This window comes from Aegilops tauschii, chromosome 2, assembly GCF_002575655.3.
Source record: "Aegilops tauschii subsp. strangulata cultivar AL8/78 chromosome 2, Aet v6.0, whole genome shotgun sequence".
NCBI lineage: Eukaryota > Viridiplantae > Streptophyta > Magnoliopsida > Poales > Poaceae > Aegilops > Aegilops tauschii.
In genome coordinates, this window is record NC_053036.3 from 7,567,338 (window position 1) to 7,586,175 (window position 18,838).

The window sequence follows — 18,838 nt, forward strand, 5'->3', positions numbered from 1 at the left end:
CTTTTTTTCTTCTTTGTTTTGTTTTCTATTTTTATTTTATTTTCCAAATTCATGAAATTATTTAAAATTTGAAACCTTTTCGCAAATTCATGATTTTTTAAAAAATATGAAAAAAATTCAAAAATTTCTGAACCTTTTCTAAAATTCGGGATTTGTTTTCCCATTTTGCGAACTTTTTTCATTTTATGAACTTTTCAAGTCTTTTTTTAGTTCGTGAACTTTTCTCAAATTTGTCAATTTTTCCCAAATTTCTTGAAAGTTTTTAAAATTTTAAAAAATGAACTTTTTAAAATTTTAAAATCCGTGAAACTTTTTGTTTTTGGGAAAAGGCAACGATCAATATCCTACCATGTAAAGCAGGCCTGAGAATAAAGCCATATCACAAACCGAACCAATGAACTGCAATCTCCCATGCTTAGCTGTTGTTTAACACACACACACACACATCCATGCGGCCATGCCTGGAGGTATCCGCTTCAACCATATAACCATACTATGTACTCTAAGCATTTTTTAAAAACTATTTTTTTCCAAATGATAGGTGTCACACATGTGGCCCGAAGCAATCCGATCCTGGCGTTTTTTATAACTAAAGTTGCCATCCGGAAGAAAAAAAATCCCAAAAAAATTGAAATTTGCAATCTGAAAAAAAGGTTGTCATGTTTGACAACTAAAGTTGCCATCCTCACGTCACTAAACTTGTCATAAAAAAGTTCAAAGCTGTCATATGTTCATGCCACACGTGCGGCGCTTATCAGGGTCCTTTTTTTTGCAGACCAACTTGTGGTTGGATGGTTCGGACAGTGGTATCCCAGTGCATCACAATTCGAATCCTGGTGCTAGTATTTTTCTGGATTTATTTCAAAATTTCCAGTGATGCACGTTCAATGGTAGAAGACGTTCCGTCGACTATGAGACCCCCATCGTGACTTCGTAAACCTCAAGATTATATGCCAGCTCAGTCTCTCGGAGATGCTCATAGGGATAGTGTGTGCGTGTGTGTTCATAGGGGTGAGTGTATGCGCATATATATTCAATCATGGTAGTATAACGAACACCAAAAATAATAAAAAGTACATACAGATCCGTGGACCACCTAGCGACGACTACAAACACTGACGCGAGCCGAAGGCGCGCCGTCGTCATCGCCCCTCCCTTGTTGGTGTCGGGGCAAAAATTGTTGTAGTTAACAACTGGTTAGGTTAAAACCAAATTCAACTTAATTAAAGACAAAAATAATAGGAATGCTAAAACATGGCGTCGGATATTAAGGCATGCCAAATCGAACTTTTCTATGAGAATTTATAGTGGTGTGGGGATGGAAACTTTAGTGAGCAAGCATGACAATTTTCTGGGAATAATTGAACCGAGGCGGATTTTTCATGCTCGCCAATTAACTTGTCATGCTCGACAAATATAATTTGTCATAAAAAACTTTGCCATGGCTAAAAAGTGACGTTAATATTCAGATCCAAAAATAATAATATCAGCCAATGTTGTGATGTCCATGTATACCGACATCCTCCGAGTATAATTGACCTAACTACGTACAATCCACGGAAAAGAAGATAGACCTAACTACGTACGATCCCACAAAAAAGAATATAAACCCCTAAAAAACATACGGTCCCACAGACGGATCGATCGATGGGTGATATTGAGAACTCGCTCCCGGCTGCGGCGACGGCGGAGCGGAGCCGGCACGGCTTCTGGGCGTGGAAGGAGAGGTTCGTTCTCAACCACCTCACCCTCTACAATCCTCACGACGACGACGATGACGCCAACGGCGTCGGGAGTGCCGACGCCGACCAGCGCAGTAGGCGCAGATTCCTATGGTGGATGACTCTGCTCGAAATCGTCGTCGTCCTTGGCACTGCATTACTCATGGCGTGCATCGAGCCGTCTACCGCCGGCCCGGCGGTGTACCTCGCCTCGCGCATCGTCGGGTATGCCGGCCATGTCGTCGCCGTGTGCTGGGGGCTCCTCCTCATTCATCTATGGCAGGCGGTTTACGTGGACAACAGAAGAGACCAAAGGATCATTGACTCGTTGATGTAAATCTATTCTACTTTCGTGCTCGGTTAGTTTGATCATGCATGCATGTGTGGTGTTGATGGTAACAAAGGTTGTTCTACTTGATTATATCTGGTAGGTTTACGCGTGATCGAGTTTGTATATAGTATGTGTGTGCCAAAAGGCTTTAATCAATCACGATGGTTGCGTCAAAGTCGATCGACAGAAAGAAGCAAAACCCCATGAACCCGCTTGTGTCGCTGGTTTGATTGCCCGTTTTCAGAAGGAGGTGCTTGCGCGGTCTTAGAACGAGGCTCTACCATGGAGTAGTCAAATACACGAGAAATAAATTAATATTGTAAATAGAAATAACGAGAAGGACGATCCGGGCCCCATGGCAGGGGTGGCCGAACCGGCCGTGGCATGGTGATCGAAGCCATCATGCCCGAATGATGTAGTCATGTTGGTGAACCTCGTCAACAAATCTTGATATTGTGTTTGTGTTTGTGGGATTGCTTATCTTCAACGGATCGACGTGTGTTTTGAATAATTCTAATAAATGGTATCATGAACAAGATTTGATCTTCAAAGGTTGTGTTTCGGTTTATCTAGAGAAAGACTCAAGGCCGAGAAGAAATTGTTGTTGGTTACGGCGATTCTCCAAGATATCATAAAGAGCAATCATGGAGCACGGGCTTGTGCGGTCTAGGGCTGGATTTGATTGAGCAGGGAACTCAAGCCATCGGTGGTGGCATGCAGAAGCGGCACGCAAGTGCTACCCCTACAACGCATACGATGGGTGCCTGTTTCAGATCGATCCGATCCAGGCGACGGCTACGGCACACGAGTCATAATTCCTAGAGGAAAGTATCGTTTTCCTCCCGAAATCCTCTCCGGTGGACCGAGTCCCCACCCCCCACCCCCCACTCTAATACTAGTCCAATCACCCCCTGAAATCTTTAAAACCGGAACAATTCCACACCCCCCCCCCCCATGGTGTTTTAGGCTTGATTTTGAGAGGTTTCCACAGACCGTGCTGAGTGGACTCGTTGAGTAGGCAGACATAAAATTAGGACGACGATAACTGCCACACGTGTGGCATCTAGGGGGTTGTGCCGCACGTCCTGTGTGGCACGGAGACAATCCCGCCCGCACGACGGCGTGCGGGCGCACGCAGCCACAGCCCGCACGTCCGGTGTGTGGCACAATCACCCACACGTCCGGGCGATCGACCCCGCTGCCCGCACAACCGAACACGCCCGTCGTCCCGGCCTGCCTTCGAACCCCAGGGCGACCTGCCATCGTCGTCTCCTACCTCTCGATCCTCTACCATCATCGTCTTCCTTCTCTAGTTGCCATGGCAACCAGACTAGATCTTTAGCCCCCCCCCCCCCCCCCCCGCCCCCTCCCAATCGACGAAAAACACGACGACGAGCTAACAGGTCGATCTCCGATCTCCTCCTCTTTCTCATCCTTCTTCTGTCCCAATTAATTGCAATTCCAGATTGCCCACGAAGATGGCGACTAGATCCACACTGTCATGGCAAACACACTTGTGTTTATTCCCCTTTGCCCACCAACATATGCGAGATCTGCCATATTCTATCCTAGATTTGAACTAAGCTTCTGGGTTGGGTTGTTGCGAGTAGTTGCTCCAGAAGGATGTGTAGGATTCACTAAAATCAGGGGAAGAAAGGAGGAATTTGAGTGGTGCATAGGGAGGGAGAAAATTAGTTGCCACCTATCTTTGCCGTTAGCTGCCACCATGTTATGTTGTTACTTGCCATCATATTATGTTCGTTGTTGCCATCGGTTCAAAATGATAGTTGGCATCCAGATTTTAGAAAAGAGGATGAATGTGCATGTCCTACTTGCCATGATGTATTGGTTATTTATGCAGGAAATGTGATAAGATTGCCGTGTTTTCTTATATGTACGAACAACAAGAATGCATTTTGAATATTCATGCGTTCTTGTTCATGTAGTCACTGAAAACACAATGGGAGAAAAAGCAGAAAAATGAATCATGAAGATGGCACTGATCCTGGGTTTTCTCAATGGCCGGAAGCGCCCCCTTGGGATGCAGCAGAGTACAATCAACTCATTTTCGCAGGGCCGTTGCTGCCACTACTAGAGCAGTACGTGAACATCGGTACGATCCATGATCAAAAAAGGGACAGTTGCCATGTTTGTGAGGAAGAAAATGGCATTCTACTTATGTCCTACAATGTCGTTTTTCACAGGTTCTTATGACACAACCACACACACACGGATAGCATGGAAAGTTCAAACACAGGGCGCTAACGCTGATAGATGTACGGGAGACCAACTTCAAGTAGCCAATGTGGCAAATCAAGGTAACGCATATGAAAAAAGCATACTGATGTGGCCAAGAAAGAAAACTTGCAAGGATGGCAAAGACTTACGAGTTTTATGGAAAAACGCAGGACCATCATGCAGCACGTGGCAACAGGCGTCAACCGGGTACCTGCCATCAACGTCGTACACAGGTGAGTCATATGAAGTGATTTTGTGGAAAGTGAATCAAGAGAAGGAACATAGGTGACATTGGTGTTTGCGTGGTGTCTTGACAAAACGCAGTTGTCGTGTCTCGACAACTGCAGTTGCCATGTCTAATCAACTGTGGTTGCCATGTCTAAACAACTGTGAATGCCAAGTGTGAACAAATCTGTTTGCCATGGTTGAACCACTACATGTGCCATGCTGTAGAAACTACGAATGCCATGCATTGACCAACTGCTAATGATCGCGGGTTGTTATGTTGGAACCATATCGGCAAAGGTATCGTGGCAAGCTTCACCGTTGCAGGCCATCGCTATTGCAGATAGAGCACAACAAGTTGAAATGAGAGACCAGCTTCAATTAGCACATGGGGAAAAGTGGATTTGTCACGGTGGTGGCAGCAAACAACAAAAATACTATCAAGTGGACACGTGCAAATAGTCATCTATTGTCTTCAGGATTTGTCAATTAATATCTGCGTGTGTATACAATTCGTGATTAACTCCATTTGCCTACTGGGCTCGTACGTAGAATGCAAGTTTTGATGTTAAAGATGTTGGTTGCCATGTCTTGGCAACAGAAGCTGCCATGTTTGTTGAACTGTAGCTGCCATGGCTGAGAAACTGCAGTTGCCATGCATGGCCGGATGCAGATGCCATGGCTTGTTGTATGAATGATATCAGGCCAAATCAGATGCAGTTGCTATATTCCGTTATGATAAACCTGCCATTCAAGCAATGCTTACACACGTACCTGTTTTGTTTTTTTGCAGGAGCTTCAACTACAATCAACAGCGGCGCGGGGACATCTACTGCGGGAACCTCTGGGCACACGGAAGGAGCGTTCCACCAGCAAGTGACCAATGCTGCCACAAACAATGCAGAATCAGTGTCGGGAATGGCAATCATATCGTTGCAGCAATGACGAGAAGCACATATTTGCACACCAGCACAAGCAACACTCAAGCAGATGAAACAGCCGCCAATACTGAAGTGAATGATGAAACTGATGACGAAGCGCAAGGGGAGGAAGAAGATGGGCAATCAGAAATCATGATACCTCAAGCACCATATGTTGGGCAGAGATTTGGTTCGTTTGAAGATGCCAAAGAATACTACCAGAGATATGCAATGTTCCATGGGTTTGCGGTGAACACCGAATACCATAGGAAAATAAAAAAAAACTAACGAGTACAGCAGAGGTGGGTTAAGGTTCTACAAGGCACGCAGGAACAAGAAGGGTAAAGGTGTTGTTCCTGTCGTGCCGGAACGAAAGAGAGGCATCGTTCTCAAGACGGAATGCCCTGTCCGGTGTAAGCTAAACGCAAATGGAGCATGGTGGGTGGTCACCGAATATTTCGACGAACACAACCACGAACTCATAAAGAAGTTTGACCTGGTAAAATTTCTGAGTGCCCACAGAGGATTCAGCCCCCTCGAGAAGAAATTCATAAAGTTGCTACATGATTGTAACGTAGGTCCATCAAGAATGGTCCAAATACTGTCCCTGATCCACAGCGGAGATGGTAGCTGAGTAGCATGCCCTACATACCAGCGGACGTCACGAACCTAAAGGCAAAGTACCATAGAGAGAGCAGGTTGGCTGACATAGAAGACACAATAGCCTACTTCGAAGAGAAAGCAAAAGCAGATACTAATTTCTTCTACAAGATAAGATTGGACGATGAGGACGTGTCAGAAACATGTATTGGGTGGATGGTGCTGCAAGAAGAGCCTACAAATATTTCCGTGATTGCATTTCGTTCGACGCGACATATCTCTCTAATATGTACAAGATGCCTTGCGCTCCATTCATAGGAATAAATAACCATAATCAGTCATTGCAGTTCGGTAGTGGACTCGTTCAGAACGAAGATACGGATGGTTACACTTGGTTGTTCAAAACCTTCTTGGAGTGCATGGGTAGACTTGCTCCGATGAACATAATAACAGACCAGGATTTTAGCATGCGTGCACGCATAGAGAAGGTTTTTCCATTGGCAGTGCACAAGCACTGCAGGTGGCATATTATTAAGAAGGCCGAGGAGACGCTAGGACCGTTCTTTGCTGACCGTCCAAAGCTACACAAGGAATTCGAGTTGTGCGTGGACCACAACTTGACGGTGGAGGAGTTTGAACGGAGCTGGACGGCTATGATTGAAACATACTAAGTCCAAGACAATGAGACACTTACTAGCCTGTGGGAGAATCGAATGTACTGGGTACAGGCCTACTTCATGCAGTGCTTCTTCCCATTTCTGTAGACTACTCAGCGCAGGAGGGGTTCAATGTTGTTTTGAAGCGGTATGCGAGCCCTGGCAACTCATTGCTGCAGTTTGCCAAGCAATACACAACTTTGCAACAGAAAATACTGGGATCTGAGCTACAGCAAGAAGCAAACACCGCGCTCAAGCACCCTAAATTGCTAACATATTTACCGATGGAGAGGCAGATGAGCAAGATATATACCAACAAGATTTTTAACAAGTAAGTGGATTATCTTACCGTCTTATTTGCACAAGCATGAAGATATAGGTGCCACGTAGAATGCACTGTAGTTGCCAACTTTTTGACATGCTGATCTATTGAAAATAGCCACTGAGTACATTATAAGCATGAACTGTAGTTGCCATGTGAAATCAACTATAGTTGCCATGTGTGTTGATCTGTAGTTGCCATGTGTAATGAACTGTAGTTGCCATGCGAAATGATATGTAGTTGCCATGTGAGACAAAACTGCATTTGCCATGATTTATGAACTGCATTTTCCATGTCAAATAAACTGCATTTGCCTTGTTAAATGTTATGCAGTTGCCATGTGGTAACAAACAACCCAAGAAAAATGTGGGAAAAAATAAGGATTTCCATGCCATCATTGATTTTAGATACGTTTGATATGTTGCAACCTACCTCAACATAAGGTGCTACAAACATCATATAAGATTTTAACAAAGCACAAAAACATTCAGATTCTAGGAAGAAATAAAGCGTGACAGCATGTACACCGCTTACCAGGTGGACGAACATACGTTCAAGGTGTGTTCTCTCTTGGGCATGTCTGATTCAGAACCTGAAGACCCGGATAAGGGAAGAAACTACTTTGTGAAGGCCTCGATAAAAAAAGGCGAATACTACTGCCAATGCTGCAAATTCGAACGGGACGGGATTGTGTGCTGTCACATATTGAAAATAATGGGCATGCACGCGGTAACGCGGTTGCCCCGCCATTTCATACGGCGGCGATGGACTCACTAGTGCAGAACCGGGCTTTAGTCCCGGTTCGTAAAGGCCTTTAGTGCCGGTTCCCTAACCGGCACTAAAGTGTGGGGACTAAAGGTCCCCCCCTTTAGTACCAGTTCGGCACGAACCGGCGCTAACATGCCACCACGTGGCACGAGCCAGGCCCGGGTGCATGTAGGACATTAGTACCGGTTGGTAACACCAACCGGTACTAAATGTTTGGGGGTGTTTTGGTTTTATTTTTTATTTTTCCTTTAATTTTGTGTTTTCAATTTAATTTAGTGATTGTTTTACATTATAACGAGTTGTTAAATCATTAGGTGAAAGTACCACAGATTAGTTTCGACTGGATGCATGTGGATCCTAGCTAAGTGATCAAGTATATGCCATATCCATATTATACTTGATCACTTGTGATCAAGTATAATATGGATATGGCATATACTGTGATCAAGTATAATATGGCATATGGCATATACTTGATGAGGTGATCAAGTATAATATGGATATGGCATATACTTGATCACTTAGCTAGGACCCATCCAGCTGAAACTAGTCTGCAGTTTCTTTCATAAATGATATAATAACTCATCCTCATCATCATCATATTATAAAAAAAACTCTTGCATCATATCATCAACAACAGTATACTAGCTAGCAAAGAAGAAACATTCACTTGTACCAGCAAAGATATCATCGAGTTCAACATGGTCATGATATTATAAGCATTCATGACACCACAAAAGCAAATCACTCTTTGATATTAAGTTCAGGACGAAGAACACGGACATGAGAGGACAAGTACTAAGAGCATGAACTAGCTAAATCACTCCTGCTGCTCTCTCTCTCAGGTAAAATAGCATAGAACATGTATAGCTCTCCTGATTCATCATACTAGAGCAGGCAGATGAACCTGTCTCCTAATCGTGGGTTGCGCTTCTGATTGCTGCCCCCTAGTACTTCTCTGGGATCGTTAACAATTTTGCTCCAATCTTTCACTATTAAGTATTCATCGCTTTTAGAAATCCTGAATGCACTCATGTGCAATGTAGGATATCTTGGTCATAAGCTAACCATTGACATGCGACCTTTAGTCTCGATCCACTGAGGCACAACTGTCATCGGGAGTCCCTGTTGAAGAACATCGTATAATAATTAATATACTTAGCAATGAAAGTTTAGCTTCAAAAATAATGTATGCAAAAGATGCACTGAGGACAAATAGTAAAAATCTTACCATCTTTCCTAAATAGATGTGACCGTAGTTCAATACGATCACTATTGGTCGCACGTTTTGAGTACTAACATTTCTAAGTGCAGGAAGAAAATTTGTCTTGACAGTATGAAGATCCTCAAGCCATGAAACATAATGACTTATCTCCTCGCAGTTTAGTTCAGCTCCGGGACAGTAGTAGGTCCGGTCTACCAAGCGTCGGACATGTTTGCTTGAATGGAAATAAGCTGTCAATAGAAATTAGTTGTCAACTATTTTTGAATAAACAATATCAAAGACATAAATATGGTTGAGAAACTCACATAATGGTAGAACTGGAGGCGTCTGCGCATCGACCCAGATGTCTCTATTACCTTCAATATCATCTTCCGGACGAATATCAAAGGTGATAACCATATCAGGCTCAAATGCATAAGCCTTGCCTAGTGGTTGCCAAGTTTTGCATTCGAAATAGGTGTATGTGTCTGCATTGTATAATTTGACGTTGAAAGTATAACCATGCTCGGTCTTCAGGTAAACTCTCTTTACCTCCATAGTTTCCATAGCACTGAAACCTATCTTATCCAAGACAAAAATTCTTGCATGGCAGGGGATGCGCTAGTAGACTAGTGAAAATTTCAAATTATAAGTTGAAGCAAATGAAGCATATATAAGTCATGCTTAATTACGAGAAAAGACTTGTCGTTGTGACTTACTGTATCCACTTCGAAGGTCTCATCCAGCTTGATGCTGAAGCGCCTATCATCAATAAGGAAATTTCTGTCGCACAGGCCGCGCTGGTCTTCACAGTATTCGAACATAATGAAATCTTTTTCGTCGTCAGATGACATTTCCTATGTTCATATAGGTGAAACATTAAACACTTACTAGTTCTATTAATTCAACTAATTGAACTACTTCTATTAATTCAACTAGTTCTATTAATTCAACTAATTCAACTAAGCATTTACTAAAAATAAACTTGTTCTATTAATTTTCTTACTAAAATAAAGTAGCTAGTTCTATATAGTAATATTTTAATTAGATCATCAAATCTCAGATACATAAATTTTCTTACTAAAAATAAACTAGTTCTATTAAATCAACTAATTCAACTAAGAATTTACTAAAAATAAACTAGTTCTATTAATTTTCTTACTAAAATATATAAAGTAGCTATATATAGTAATATTTTAATTAGATCATCAAATCTCATATACCTAATTTTTCTTACTAAAAATAAACTAGTTCTATTAATTCAACTAGTTCAACTAAGCATTTACTAAAAATAAACTAGTTATATTAATTCAACTAATTCAAATAATCTCATATACCTAAATTTTCTTACTAAAAATAAACTAGTTCTATTAATTTTCTTACTAAAAACAAACTAGTTATATTAATTCAACTAGTTCAAATCTCATATACCTAATTAATATCTAGCTAATTCATCTAACAATTGACATTAATATTTAACAACTTTTTTATCTAAGTCATCTAACATTAACATTCTAACATTCTTATCTACGTAATTCATCTAATTTGATAATCTAATTAACAATTTGACGTGCATTAATCTAAACAACAGAAAACAGAAAATAAGTAAAAATGTGTGTGTGTGTGTGTGTGTATGTGTGTGTATGACTATGTGTGTGTGTACGAGCGGGGGCGGCGGCGTACGGGCGGCGGCGCGAGATGGCGACGCGACGGGGACGGTGCGACGACGGGCGGCGGGCCGTGGGCGACGGCGCGATCGAGACGGCGACGTACGGGGCGGCGGCGCGAGACGGCGACGACGGGGACGGCGACGGCAGGGGCGGCGCGCGATGGGCGACGGCGTGGCGGCGGCGGCGGCGATGTCGCGCGAAGCATTTGAAGAAGAAGTGGTGGTCGATGAAACTGAAATTTTCGTAAGTGCCATATATATAGGAGGGGCCTTTAGTATCGGTTGGAGGCACCAACCGGTACTAAAGGCCAATTTTGGCCAGGTCAAGCGGCGGGAAACGGCCCCCTCTAGTACCGGTTCTTGGCTCCAACCGGTACCAAAGGCCCACCCATTAGTACCGGTTGGAGCCACCAACCAGAACTACAGTTTTTTTCTTTTCTGCTTTATTTATTTTTCTATTTATTTCTGAGTAGTTTTTTTGCTGTATTTAGTTTCTTTGTGAATGTTTTTGCTGTGAAGTGCGTCCAATTTTTGCCATGACCCTCTCTACTCTTTTGCACATGCTATGTGGGTGAAATGATGATACCACGCCAAGTTTCAACATTTTCAGAGTTCATTTTATAGTGATTTTCAATTTCGCGGTCATTAATTTAGCTCTCTAAACAAATCGGTAAATGACTGAAAAACAGCAAATGATGTCAGAACGTGTTGAAAATTGATGACGTCGCTTTGAATGGTGCATACTGAACGCAAAAGAAGTCCGGAGTTCAAATAAGTTTAAAAAAATGAAATAACCGTGTAACAGATGAGTTCTTGTCCGAAACCCTGATACTCCGAAAGAGATTGTCCAGTTTGTACACGAAATGCGTCCAGTTTTTGCCGTAACCCTCTCTACTCTTTTGCACATGCTATGCGGGTGAAATGATGATACCATGCCAAGTTTCAACATTTTCAGAGTTCATTTTGTAGTGATTTTCAATTTCACGGTCATTTAGCTCTCTAAACAAATCGGTAAATGACCGAAAAAGAGCAAATGATGTCAGAAAGGGTTAAAAATTGATGACGTCGCTTTGAATGCTGCATACTGAACGCAAAAAAGTCTGGATTTCAAATAAGTTTAAAAAAATGAAGTAACCGTGTAACAGATGAGTTCTCGTCCGAAACCCTGATACTCCGAGAGATTGTCCAGTTTCTACACGAAGTGCGTCCAGTTTTTGCCGTAACCCTCTCTACTCTTTTGCACATGCTATGTAGGTGAAATGATGATACCATGCCAAGTTTAAACATTTTCAGAGTTCATTTTGTAGTGATTTTCAATTTCACGGTCATTTAGCTCTCTAAACAAATCGGTAAATGACTGAAAAAGAGCAAATGATGTCAGAAAGGGTTGAAAATTGATGCCATCGCTTTGAATGCTGCATACTGAACGCAAAAAAGTCTGGAGTTCAAATAAGTTTAAAAAAATGAAGTAACCGTGTAACATATGAGTTCTCGTCCGAAACCCTGATACTTCGAAAGAGATTGTCCAGTTTGTACACGAAGTGCGTCCAGTTTTTGCCGTGACCCTCTCTACTCTTTTGCACATGCTATGTGGGTGAAATGATGATACCATGCAAAGTTTCAGCATTTTCAGAGTTCATTTTGTAGTGATTTTCAATTTCACGGTCATTTAGCTCTCTAGACAAATCGGTAAATGACTGAAAAAGAGCAAATGATGTCAGAAAGGGTTGAAAATTGATGACGTCGCTTTGAATGCTGCATACTGAACACAAAAAAGTCTGGAGTTCAAATAAGTTTAAAAAAATGAAGTAACTGTGTAACAGATGAGTTCTCGTCCGAAATCCTGATACTCCGAAAGAGATTGTCCAGTTTGTACACGAAGTGCGTCCAGTTTTTTGAGTGAGTGGAGAGAGTGAGGGCGTAAGCATGTCAGCAGAGAGTGAGGGGCGGGCGGCGGGGGAGGACCGGCGCGGGGGGATTGAGGGGGAGACCGAGTGAGTGGAGAGAGTGAGGGCATAAACATGTAAAAATATACATCAAAAATACATTGATTATCAATGATCTTTTTGTGTACAATCTGAATTGTCAACATGAGTCCTCAACGGTTTAGAAACCGGTGAAGACTCATATTGAGACCACAAATTCTACACATAGAGTTCAATGAAGACCAAGTGTTTGTGATTGTGTGAGAAGTAACATATTTAAGGTGGTAAAAATCTTGCTAGGGGAGCGAGGTGGGACTAAAAACAGTCTGCCACAACCCCTTTACTACCGGTTCATGCCACGAACCGGTACTAAAGGGGCTGGCCGGGCCCCAGCCTCTTTAGTACCGGTTCGTGGCATGAACCGGCACTAAAGGTTCGCACTGAGCCGGTACTAAAGATCTCCTCCCGCCTAGCCGTTTGAACCGGCACTAATGGACACATTAGTGCCGGCTCAAATGCAAACTGGGACTAATGTGTCTCACATTTGACCCTTTTTGTACTAGTGACTTGGGACGCTGACGATGCGTTGGGGCCACAAACATCAAATGCAGTTTTGGTTGTGCATGATTGTCACGCCCAATATGCGATACTATCCTAAAGACACTCGAAGGTCCCACCAAGGATAGAACCACATATTGACACGCTTTGGCAAGGTGGATATCATTACATCAACATTACATAATAGATGGGGATACATACAAAAGGCACAAACGCCCCAAGAATACATCAATACATCATACATAAGGTCAACATCCGACTACGGATGAAGCACAAACAGAAACTCAAACGACATCCACCCTGCTAGCCCAGGCTGCCGACCTGGAATCTATCCCCTGATCGAAGAAGCAGAAGAAGAACTCCAAAACAAGTAAACATCGCTCTCGCGTCATGATCATCGCATAACCTGAACCTGCAACTGTTGGTGTAGTAATTTGTGAGCCACGAGGACTCAGCAATCCCATTACCATGGGTATCAAGACTAGCAAAGCTTAATGGGTAAGGAAGGCGTAAAGTGGTGAGGTTGCAGCAGCGGCTAAGCAAAGTATGGTGGCTAACTTACGAAACAAGAGCGAGAAGAGGAGCTAAGCAAACGGTCGTCAACTAGTAATGATCAAGAAGTGATCCTGAACCCCTACTTACGTCAAACATAACCCAAAAACCGTGTCCTGCTCTCGAACAACCCCGAAAAGAGACAACCACGGTTATGCACGCGGTTGGTGTATTTTAGAAGAGTTTACTTCAAGTTTACTACAACCGGATATTAACAAATTCCCATCTGCCACATAACCGCGGGCACGGCTCTCGAAAGTTTAAACCCTGCAGGGATGTCCCAACTTAGCCCATCACAAGCTCTCACGGTCAACGAAGGATATTCCTTCTCCCGGGAAGACCCGATCAGCCTCGGAATCCCGGTTACAAGACATTTCGACAATGGTAAAACAAGACCAGCAAGACCTCCCGGCGTGCCAACACCCTGATAGTAGCCGCGCGTATCTTGTCTTAGGCCACGACCGGATGAGCACTACGTACAACTAAAACCAGCCCTCAAGTTTCCCCGAGGTGGCGCTGCAAGTGGCTCTAGTTCGGACCAACACTTAGAGAAGCATTGGCCCGGGGGGGGCTAAAATAAAGATGACCCTCGGGTTAATTACTCCCAAGGGAAAAGTATAGGTGGTAGGTAGGCAAATGGTAAAACCAATGTTGGGCCTTGCTGGAAGAGTTTTATTCAAGGCGAACTGTCAAGGGGTTCCCATAACACCCAACCGCGTTAGGGACGCAAAATCCGGGAACATAATACCGATATGACGGAAACTAGGGCGGCAAGAGTGGAACAAAACACCAGGCATAAGGCCGAGCCTTCCACCCTTTACCAAGTATATAGATGCATTAATAAAGTAAGAGATATCGTGATATCCCAACATAAACATAATCCAACATGGAGCAATCTTCATCTTCACCTGCAACTAGCAACGCTATAAGAGGGGCTGAGCAAAAGCGGTAACATAGCCAAACAACGGTTTGCTAGGAAGGGTGACAAAGGTTAGAGGTTCATGGCAATTTGGGAGGCTTGATAAGCAAGTGGTAGGTAACCCGGCATAGCGATAGCATCGAGGCAACTAGCATAGCAATGATAGTAATGAGATCCAAGGTGACGGTCATGTTGCCTGAAATCCCGCTAGGAAGAAGAACGAGTCTATGAAGAAGATGAAGCCACGAAGATGAACCAAGCGTAGACGAACAAATCCTCACGATCGCAACGAAACGGGAACTATCGAGAAGAAGCACACAACATGGTAAACACACCACACATGAACAAGGCATGATGCTCAACCAAGTATGATGCATGACAAGGCTGAAGCTACTCATGGCAATAGATGATGCATACAAGAGCAACACATCAAAGCAAGTTTAAATGAGGCCGGAAACAACATATAACAATTCCGGTAAGTCCTCATATGCAGATTTCGAAATTGGTCCAGATCTGAATAAGCCTTGTGTTGAAGTTGTTAAACAGCAAGATAAGACGCACCACGATGATCTACACGAAATTCTAGTCAAGTTACATATAAAGTTCATTTAATTTGAAGCTACGGCCTAGAAGATATGAGCAAAACAAGTTAAACATGGCATTGATGCAAAATGCATTCAAACATCAAGCAAACACATTCAAAACATGGATGCAACAAGTTAACATGAAACTACATGCAAAACTAAGCAAGTTTCATATAGAGCACACTCAAAACGGAGCAACAATTCAACACATACACTTTATACAAGTTTAAAGTACAAGCTGTCCAAAACAGCAACTAGGCAACTTACAAGTATCAAAACAACATTCTACGGCACCTCAAAATGAAAAAACATGACATGGACGTATTGTACAGGTAAAGCATTACAAAACATAAACACTGAGCTATCTCTAAAAACCACTAGAACATACTCAAAAGGGCATGGCAAGATTGCAAATCATAACAGTTTCACAGACTTGCCAGAATTTCACTAGACATGACAGAAATAACATCAGGTTGCAAAGTTTAGAGCTATCAAACAACATGCTGCAAGAACTTATCATGGCAACCAAAGGCATGGTAGCACCCAACAGAAAAGCAGTTAACAAAACTCCCTTACTGAACTTATTTCAAAGATCAACAGAAAATATGGTAGCACCCATGCAAACATGGCAAATGATATGGCAGATTCAGACAGTGAAAATAACAGTACATGGCAGGAACAACGATAAGTAGGCATGTTGGTGAGCTTGTACAACTTACTACAGAGCATTACATGGCATGACATGGTAACCAACAGTAAGACGGCATAATTATGAAGCTAAGAATGGTAATATCATAGACATAGGGTGCATGGATCACTAGCAAAACACATCGCAAAACTGAACTTAATGTTAACAGGCTGACAGCAACATTATTTCGCAATTTAAGAGCAAGATTACAACAAGCTACAGCAGGCTGTAAATGAAACCAAAGGCATGGGTTGATAGAGAATCAGATGTGTAGCAAAACATCCTTAGTGAACATCTCCAGAATATGCATGGATTAATTGGCATCACCAAGCAAAGATAGCAACATGATATAACAGTTTCAGCATTGACAGAACATTAACAACAAGTAGCCCACTTCACGAGCTTGATGCACTCACTACAGGACATAACAAAATACATGGATGGCACCACTGTAAAGATGGCATGTAGTATCTCATAAAACATGTAGACATTATGCCCATAGGATGCACACACAAAATGCAATAAAAATGACAAAACAGCAAGTTATAACAGTCTCAAGAGGGTAACATCATATAGCACTCTTGCAACAATGATTAGGGCATCAAGATGAACTCAAACAAGCATGCCACAATGGAACGAAATGAAGAGCATCTCACAATGAACATTGTGACATATTACACGCACAAAACGAAGCTACATACAAGAAGGTATGGCATGGCAAAGATGGCACCAGAATGCAAAGTTTTTAGGATTTGGACAAAAAAGGGGGGGAGTCAACCTTGCCGGAATCTCACCGGACGTGGGGAAGAAGGCCGGCTACGAGGTTCGGGAGGCGGGGAGAGGCGGCGCGGGTCCTCCGGCGACGCAGGGCGGAACCGTGGCGGAGGGTTGGCGCGGCCGGGCCCGGCCCGGCCGGATCTAGGCGCTGGAGCTCACCGGAGCTCCATGGCGGCGGGGGCTGAGATCCAAAGAGGAAGAGGGAGAGGTAAGAGGAAGTCGGAGGAAGGAGAGGGAGAAGGATGACGGGGAGGCGGTGACCTGGCGGGGCGGTGGCGAAGCTCGCCGGCGGCGGGGTCGTAGCACGGCGGCGGCTTCGGATCGGGAGCTCCTCTCCCGATCGGGAGCGAGCGGGGCGAGCGGGCACAGGGGGCGCGGGGCGCGGCCTGGTTCAAGCCGGGCGGGCTGGAACTGGGCCCGCAAGGCCACGGCGGCGGGGAGGAGGCAGGAGGCCAGGTGGCGCGCGGGGGTTGGCTTGGAGCGGTGGTTAGCGGCGGCGCGGCCTACGGGGCAGCGGCAAGTGGCGGCGGGGAAGGGGTCCGGCGCGGATTCCGAGGAGGGAGGCTGGAGGCTAGAGGTAGGGGAAGCTAGGCTTCCAAATCTGGCAAGGGGAGGTGTTTAAATAGGAAAGGGGGCTAGGGTTAGGGGATTAGCTCCGTTTCGGAGCCGTTCGATCGCCATCGAACGGTCCGGAGCGGAGGGGGTAGGTAGTTGGGCCTAGTGGGCTATGTAGATGGGTTGGGCTGAGAGGAGAAAAGAGAATAGCAGCCCGGCAATGGTTTCCGGAGACGGAAAACGTCCCACAAGCGACCGGCTATAGTGCCGCTATATGTTTAACGGTTGGGCTATCAAACAGATTCCGAATGCGACGAAACTTGACAGGCGATCTACCTACACTATAATAAGACCGCACGCCAAGTTTCGACCCATTCCGATAACATTTTTATGCCACTAATAAAATAATATTTCGGAGGTGCCGCGGCCGCGTGCGAGTGTGGTTGGTCTGAACGGACAACGGAGAGATCCGGGAGGCCGGGACGGATGCAAGTTTTGAAAAACATGCAGATGAAATGCACATGATGACATGGAAAAGTGCAACACGCAAGCAAATGACATGGCAATGACGGCGAATAACTGGAAGACACCTGGCGCATCGGATTTGGGGCGTTACAATGATGACAGACCAGAGGCAACCATGGATGCTGTGAGGCACGTTGTGTTGACCAAGAGCTATACTGAACTAGTAGATGAAGCATGCAAGAGTGATGAGACAGCGAGGGTGGCAGAAAAACACAGGAAGGCCCTGAAAAGAGAGCTTGAAGAGATCAAAAAGAGGAAGGCTGAAGAAGCCTTACACGGGTTCCCCCGCACCTCAAGTGTGCCTTCGTCCACGGGTCCATCATCTGAAAACTCGGAGGTAGGGTCTGGAACAGCAAGCACGCAAACCCAGGTCAGGAACCCGCCCCGTTCCATCACAAAAGGGCGTCCAAAAGAGGTGAGATACAAATAGGGGTTGGAAATTCAAGCAAAGCACAAGAAAACAAAGAAAGGACGGGCAATCCGTAAACAACTGTGGAGGATTGTAACTTAGGTGTTGGTGACATTTTTGTAAGGTAGATGGTCAAGATTTTAAAAATGCGAGAATGACTGTTGGTGGACGACAGAATTTGAAGAAAATGCCATGTATGAATGACTAAAATTGCGGCGTATGTGCTACTAAATCTTCCATGTAGCTTCCATCGAATCTGCCATGTAATTTCTACTGAATCTGCCATCGCCTAGATTTCCGTTTTCAGACCACACATTTTTTCCACACATATTGTATTGTATACATACTCTGAACAAACTAGTTGAAACGACCACGTGCAAAACACGAGAGAACGGGTGCTTATGAACTACCATGCTAACCAATACAGGTAGCAATGAAAAAACCCAAAAAACAAAAAACGGAACGATTACTTTCACTAACTGTGCCCGATCAACTATATTTGCCATGTTTCAGGCATCATAGACTCATTCAAACACCGAACTGGTACTCACAACCACAAACACATAAATAGTAGTGAACATAAAACGTAGTTGTTGTCACACCTAAGCAGGTTCAGATCCACACATATATTACAAATATTCAATGGCACTCACACGCCACCACTATATACTAGATTACGGGGGATGCAGTCA

At 43.9% G+C, this 18,838-nt stretch overlaps 1 pseudogene; it reads left to right on the forward strand.

Annotated features, from left to right (window-relative positions):
• Nucleotides 1-6,074: 6,074 nt before the first annotated feature.
• On the forward strand, nucleotides 6,075-18,592 carry LOC141040594 (protein FAR1-RELATED SEQUENCE 5-like; annotated as a pseudogene).
• The last annotated feature ends 246 nt before the right edge of the window (nucleotides 18,593-18,838 follow it).